The sequence below is a fragment of the Micropterus salmoides genome, unplaced genomic scaffold (assembly GCF_014851395.1).
Source record: "Micropterus salmoides isolate LMB-PRFRI ecotype aquatic unplaced genomic scaffold, ASM1485139v1 Ms_hic_scaffold_3402, whole genome shotgun sequence".
NCBI lineage: Eukaryota > Metazoa > Chordata > Actinopteri > Centrarchiformes > Centrarchidae > Micropterus > Micropterus salmoides.
In genome coordinates this window covers 1-7,077 of record NW_024042710.1, presented here as the reverse complement: position 1 = coordinate 7,077, position 7,077 = coordinate 1, and the positions used below count along the sequence as shown (strand labels likewise).

At 35.1% G+C, this 7,077-nt stretch overlaps 1 pseudogene; it reads right to left on the bottom strand.

Moving 5' to 3' along the window:
- Positions 1–2,873: 2,873 nt before the first annotated feature.
- Positions 2,874–7,019, bottom strand: LOC119884378 (annotated as a pseudogene).
- Positions 7,020–7,077: the final 58 nt, after the last annotated feature.

Below are 7,077 nucleotides of genomic sequence, written 5' to 3'. Positions count from 1 at the left end.
CCAGTAGGGATGCAACACCGGTCCTATATAGAACAAAACACAGCTGCTTTGTTTTCTGTTTTGGTTTTAAAAAAGAAAAAACAAACAATGACTTGTTTTTGGATGGGACATTGTTGTAAAATGTCAATGGTTTTTGTACATTCAAAACACCATATACTAACAGGGAACGTGTGCACATAAACTGGAATGTTGCTTGTAATTACTGTCAAAAAATGAGAACAGCCTGTAGATGTATTGGAGTCCCTTGTTATTACTGTCAAATTATGTTCATATAAGGTAAGTCCCATGCACTTACAAGAAAGGTCTGTATATATTGGAGTTGCTTATTATTACTGGTAAACAGCATTTATATAAAGTAAACCCCATGCAATAATGTAAAAAGTCTGTACATATATTGGACAGTTGCTTGTAATTGCTATCAAATATTGTTTACATAAAATAAATGTGTATTTTTACATCTATTGGAGAATTGCTTGTAATTACTGTCTATTAATGTCTATAAAGTGAAACTATACATTAATAAGTAAATGTCATGTTGATATTGGAAAGTTGATTTTAATAACTATAAAACAATGTTATATAAAGTAAACCATCATACATTAATAGTAAAAGCATGTAAAGTTATTGGAGATGTGTTTGTAGTTACTGTCAAGTATTGGTTATATAAGGTAACCCCCATATATTAATGGTAAACGTATGTAGATATATTGGGAAGTTACTTGTAATCACTGTAAAAATGTTTTTATAAGGTAAAGGCCCATACATTAAAGGTACAAATATGTAGAAATATTGGAGAGTTGCTTGTAATTATTGTCAAATAATGTTTATATAAAGTAACCCCCCGTATTTAAATGGTAAAAATATGTAGAAATATTGGAGAGTTGCTTGTAATTACTGCCAAATAATGTTTATATAAAGTAACCCCCCGTATTTAAATGGCACAAATACGTAGAAATATTGGAGAGTTGCTTGTAATTATTATCAAATAATGTTTATATAAGGTAATCCCTCGTACTTAAATAGTTGAAGTATGTAGAAATATTGGAGAGTTGCTTGTAATTATTGTCAAATAATGTTTATATAAAGTAAACCCCCATATATTAATGGTAAAAGCTTGAAAATTTATTGGAGATATGTCTGTAATTACTGTCAAATAATGTTTATATAAAGCAATAACTATATTAAAATAATTAATATAATTAAAATTATGTTTCTGTAACTTAATATCACATGATCTTGGTTTTTTGTACAGGATAAAAACAATATTTAACAGGCATTTACTGTAAATCGACTGAATAATGGCATAAAATAAAAGTTTAAATCTATTAGTATTCTGGTATTGGGCTTTAAATTATGGTATCTTAATCTTTACAACATTTTCTGTTTGCTTTACATAGAAAAGTCTTTACTTTGACAAGGAGTTCTTGTAAATGGATTGACCAAATAATACTGTATTAAAACAGCAGTCTTCTTTTAATTATGTAATTTTAAGGTATTTCTGCAATATTTTTAGGTTTTTATACAGATTTATACATTCGTTTAACATTCAACAGAGAATTTTTTCTTTTAACAGCAGTTCGACTGTAAAAGTACAGAAAATGTTTACGGTAAATATCCGTTTTCAAAAAACAGTTTTTTACTGTAATTTGACGGTAAGTGGTTGGCAACTTTGCTGCCAGCCTTTTTACAGTAACTTTACGATTTATTTTTTTACAGTGTACCTTTACAGCACTTGCAGTAACAAATATTCTATGTGTTGTTTTTTTCTTTTATTGCCATAAACCACATAAGAAAGAGGAGGTAGCATGATGTGGCTATCACTTGTCAGAGGAGGAGAAAAAAAGGAGCAACGCAGAAAATAACCCAAAACAATAAAATAAATACCTTTTATATTTCCACTTACATGCCTTGTTTATGTGTAAATACATAGTAAGAATTGGAGAAAAGCAGCTTGTTGTTACTTCCTCACCCTTCGGTTCCGGCATGGCGCCTGATGTTGCTGCCACGAGTCTCTTTTCCGGCTTCAGGTGTTCCTACACCACCACTTTTTTTGACTTCTTCCATCATCCATTATTAAGTTGGACAGAGTGATCATTGTTGGCGATTTTAATATCCATGTGGATGATGATACTTGCAAAAATGCTTCTGAATTTGTAAATATTACTGAATCTTTCAACTTCACTCAGCGTGTCTCTGAGATATTCAAACCACCTTGTCATCATCCCAACTAACTGACCCTAACAACAAAGGAAATACGAAAAGTAAAAAAAAAAGAGATAGTAACCTGACTCCCTGTCCAGAAAACAGGAGAAAACAATATTCAAAATAAATGGCTTTTATGGATTTTATTTAATATAAAACAATGTTGACGTAAAGTAAATACCATACATTATTGGGAAAAGAATGTAATCTATTTTTAATTACATAGTGTCAAATAGGTTGAGATCCCAGCGCTCTAACAATCATGTCTCAAGGGACAAATGTACAAACAATGGCTCACTGTGTGATAGCCATAGGCCTACAGGATCGGACCCTTTAAGACGGAGAGATGGTCCAGTACCTCCTGAACAGGGGTAACTCAGGATCTAACAATAGACACAATGTTGATGTAAAGTATACCCCGTAAAATAATGCTAAAATAATTTAGATATATTGGTTAGTTCCTGCTATAAACAATGTTGATACAAAGAAAGCTCCATACATCAATGGGAAAAGTGAGTAGATATATTGGATAGTTGATTTTAATTACTATAAAATAATGTTTATATAAAGTAATGACAGGAATTTCCTGTAAATAGATCGGATAATTCCATAAAATATAGGCCTAAAGCTTTCAAGATACTTTATTTGAAGGTAATTTTGTGTGATTTTTATGTTTTACATCCAGAAATCAGTACTTTGACAGGGAGCTCTTGTGGGAGAATTTTATAATCTTATGAATTTACCAAAGAATACTGTTTGAAAACAGCAGACTTCATTTAATTATGTAATTTAAACATTTATTTTTCATTCTACTGCAGTTGGACTTTAAATGCAGAAAAGGTGCGGTTAATATCTGTATTTTAAATAATGTTATTTGTAAAATAAACATTTTAGGATAAGTGTTCTTCTTTGTCTTTTTTTTTTTTTTTTACAATTGGTCCTTTTTTTTTTTTTTTACATTTATTTGAAGTTTCACTTTAACTTTGAAGTTTCAGTGTAAAAAAAACTTAAAAAGTTGTCTTAATTTTATACTCAATGACATGATGTTAGTTGTTTTATCTTTTTACATAGAATTCAATGTAATTTAACATTCAAGGAAGTTAAGCAATGGAATAATCCTGTTCAAAAACTATAATTTCTCATAATATGACTTTACAGAATACAATCTTTATTTTATGGTTAATGTTTTTAACAAAAGCATTATTCTGTTTTTTATGGCATTTTTATAGTGTAGGAAACATAACTGTCTATACAAATGTTATGGCAATGTGTGTAATAGTTGTTGAGATTTTTAGACCAAAGTATGTGGCCAAAATTACATATGACATGACTACCATAAGGCGCTAGCAGTTAATAAAACCGCTACTCTAGCATTTAGAAGTTTAGCTTTTAAGGTTTTGTCTGGAAGCTTTAGCTTTCTGGAAAAGGGTAAATACACTTGATGAGTTTCCAGCGCTGGTGCTCTATAACAAGAAAGAAAAAAATGTATCACTACAATGTTTGAATCTGCAAGCAGGAAAATGTATTGATTAAGACAACTGTCCTTACCTGTGTTCCACTTCCGGACATTTCTGACCCTAATTCTGACCGCACCTGAAACGTTAATTCTCAAAAATGAGCTTTAAATCAAACAAGTTTCTTTAAAAAAATGAATACATTTTTAGAGGATCAACAAGTATGATGTTATATAGTTCAAAGGCATGGAGAGTGTTACCCGTGTTCTCGATATAAGAAATCATGACTACCATCAATTTGCTTTGATTACAGTAGCTCACGGACGGATGGAAAAGGACAGAGCCTGACAATACTAATGTAAACCACGACCACTACCATGACTAAAAGGTGTTGTTTGACTTGATTAAGTGGACTTGTGTAATGTTAAAGAGGTGGTATTATGCTCATTTTCAGGTTCCAAATCTTAATTAGGGGTTGTACCAGAACAGGTTTACATGGTTTAATTTTTATTTTTCTCATACTGCACATTGCTGCAGCTCCTCTTTTCACCCTGTGTGTTGTACGCTCCGCTCTTGAGCTACAGAGTGATGCATCTTACTTGTACAAAATCTTTGTTGGGAGTTGCACATGCACAGTTACCAGGTAAGGACTACTAGCCAATCAGAAGCAGAGAAGGGTGGGTCGTAAGAAACAAGGTAGTGTGATCCAAATCAAAGCCGCTTCAGACTGTCCACAACCACACAACATCATTGTTCCACATCTTACCATAAACCACTACAAAAATCATCATATTTCAACTCAATTTTACATAAAAATTGGCCAAACAATTTGAACGTTTGCTCAGTAGCTTTCACATCAGGTGTAACATTAGCATTATAGTTATAACTTTAGCTGTGTTAGCCAACGTTTACAACAACTCCGCACTTGAACAGTCTGAAGTTAAATTGCCGTGTTTATTTTAAATATAATTCACAACCAATAAAGCATACTTAGAGGTTGTGATTGTGAATTTCAAGGCCCAAACAGAATCGGAGTTGCATCGTCTTTTAGGACCAAATGTTGAACTGTTGCCGGTGTTCTGACGATCTATGCTGCCTTGCCGAAAAATGCTACCATAGCGCAAATCAATAGACTCGACTCTACTCGGCCCTGCTCCGTTTTCCATTGCAGGTAGTACCCAGAGATAGTATGACGCCACACACAACTGCCGCGACGCAATGTTCAATGTGACACACCAGCGATCCACACAGCTGTCTCTTTTTTAAGTTAAAACGTTTCAACATTCCTCAGAATGTAAAGACAGATAAGTATGAAACCTTCCAGCTGTGTTTTCCTCTGCCGTTGTTGCTGCAGCGGTCTGTGTGACGGCGGGAGCAGAGGGCTCTGTGAGCGGGCGGCTGGCCGGCCTCGCAAGCTCCTCCTGTGGATTGGTACAGGCTTCCCCCGCAGCCAATTGCGGAGCTCCTCAACTCCGAAAATATTCAAGCACTTTTTGTTCCGCCATCACTTCTCGTAAAACTGTCAATATTCGAAATCTACAAACAGCTTTATGACGCGTTTTCATTGTGACGTCACAAGTAAAGGAAGTGAAGGGCTGGACTACAAACCAGCTGTTTTCAAGCAGTTCAGAGCAGAGCTTTCTGTGGGAGATGGGAACTCCCTTTGGGCTGGACTTTGGGCTTTTTCACTTTGCAAACCTGTTTAATGCACAAAAAATATATATCTCAATAAAGGAGAGGGAAAATAACACCTCTTTAAAGAGTAGTAATGTTAAAGTTCATGCTTGTCAGTAGATTCATTTAATGAGCAGTTAGAAGCACTGTGATGGCTAATCAAATATGTGCAAGCACACATTTCTGGCAGATTAATTCGTAACATGAACACTGTAATTCCACTATTGAGTCAGAGAATGTCTTGTGTCATCAACTGGATGGATTATTCAGACTGGACTTCATGAATCATATGTCCCTTTCCTAATAGTGCCTGTAAAACATATCCAAATTTGCACGTTTTTGTTTTAAAATGCAGTTCTTTTTTCAACACTACGTAACTCTATTTATAGAAGTTTTGTTTGAGATATTCAGTTATGATAATGTATCTTTAACCAATATCTATTAAATCAAGCTATAACAATTTCCAAAAATCTGTTCTATCATTCAGTGTCTTTGGAGTTTCATCTTGTCTGCTGCACAGCAGCCAATTTAATTCATATATTAGACATTGGCAATACAATATTAACAAATTAAAAAAACTGAATTCTACTTTAGAGTGGGGTTTCCATTGAATTAAGTGAGCAGTTGTATAGTTAAAAAAAATATTGAGACACACACCTTTTTGTCCAGCAGAGTTCCAAACACCAATATGAAGAAACCCTTAAAAGAAAGACAGAGTAGCATCAGCTAAGATGACATATTGACTAATTCAGAATATGTACAATATTTTAGGTATCACAGTATACAATAATATATAGGTCATCAACTACTGTATTTGTACCTGCAGTGAATTGAACAATGCAAATATAATACGGATTCCTCTATTTGTTGGGTCGGCGAGGGTTCCGGCTCCCAGACCCCAAGTTAATCCAAAAAATGGTGTGAGGACAGCCAAACTCCTTGCAATAGTCACCATAACAGTCTTTCAGCTGCTTGTGCAGAGTCTCCTACCCTTCTTCTCAACATTTTGTAAATCACAACAAGCAGGATTAACAGGTTTATCACCACTATTGTCAGTGCAGGGATCACAAATGCCAGTAGAGCTTTGAATTTATCCCAGTTGAGCCAGCAGACCCCAGCGTCTCGGATGTACGCTTTTTGGGGTGCAGTGGCAGCTATAGTTATGACTGCGATGATGAGGGGCCCCCGTAGCCTAGAGAGAATCCAATAGCCAACATAGATGTTTTAGACAAACCCCCGTCGAAGACACTGACTGTGCGGTAGAACAACGCAGAGCTGAGGCTAACATCCAGAAGAACAGGGCAAGGTAGAAAAAATGGATAAAAAATGTGCCGCAGTGCATGCTGGTTGGTTTATTGTCTTTGCATCTGAGATGGCGCCCAATAATGAACCAGATGTCAGCAATCAGGAGAGACACAGCGATGTTAACAATGGAAACATGACGCAGTAAGATGGTGTTCCTTCTTATTTTTCTCCAGACGATAGCTTCAATAATGAGGCATATGACCAAGGAAGCCATAGATATGCCAACTCCAATGTAGGTAATGTAATCCAACACAATGTCAATATGGTGTTAGGTGACATAAGGATAGAGAACGAGGTCAGGTGGTTGCAGTTGCAGGTGACGTTGGTGTTGCTGGATACCAACACGCAGCCCCCATTGTCCCATCCCCGAGAACCACTGAGAGGCTGAAGTTCCAGAAAACACACTGAGCGTTCCCCAGAGTATTGTTTATAATATCAAATG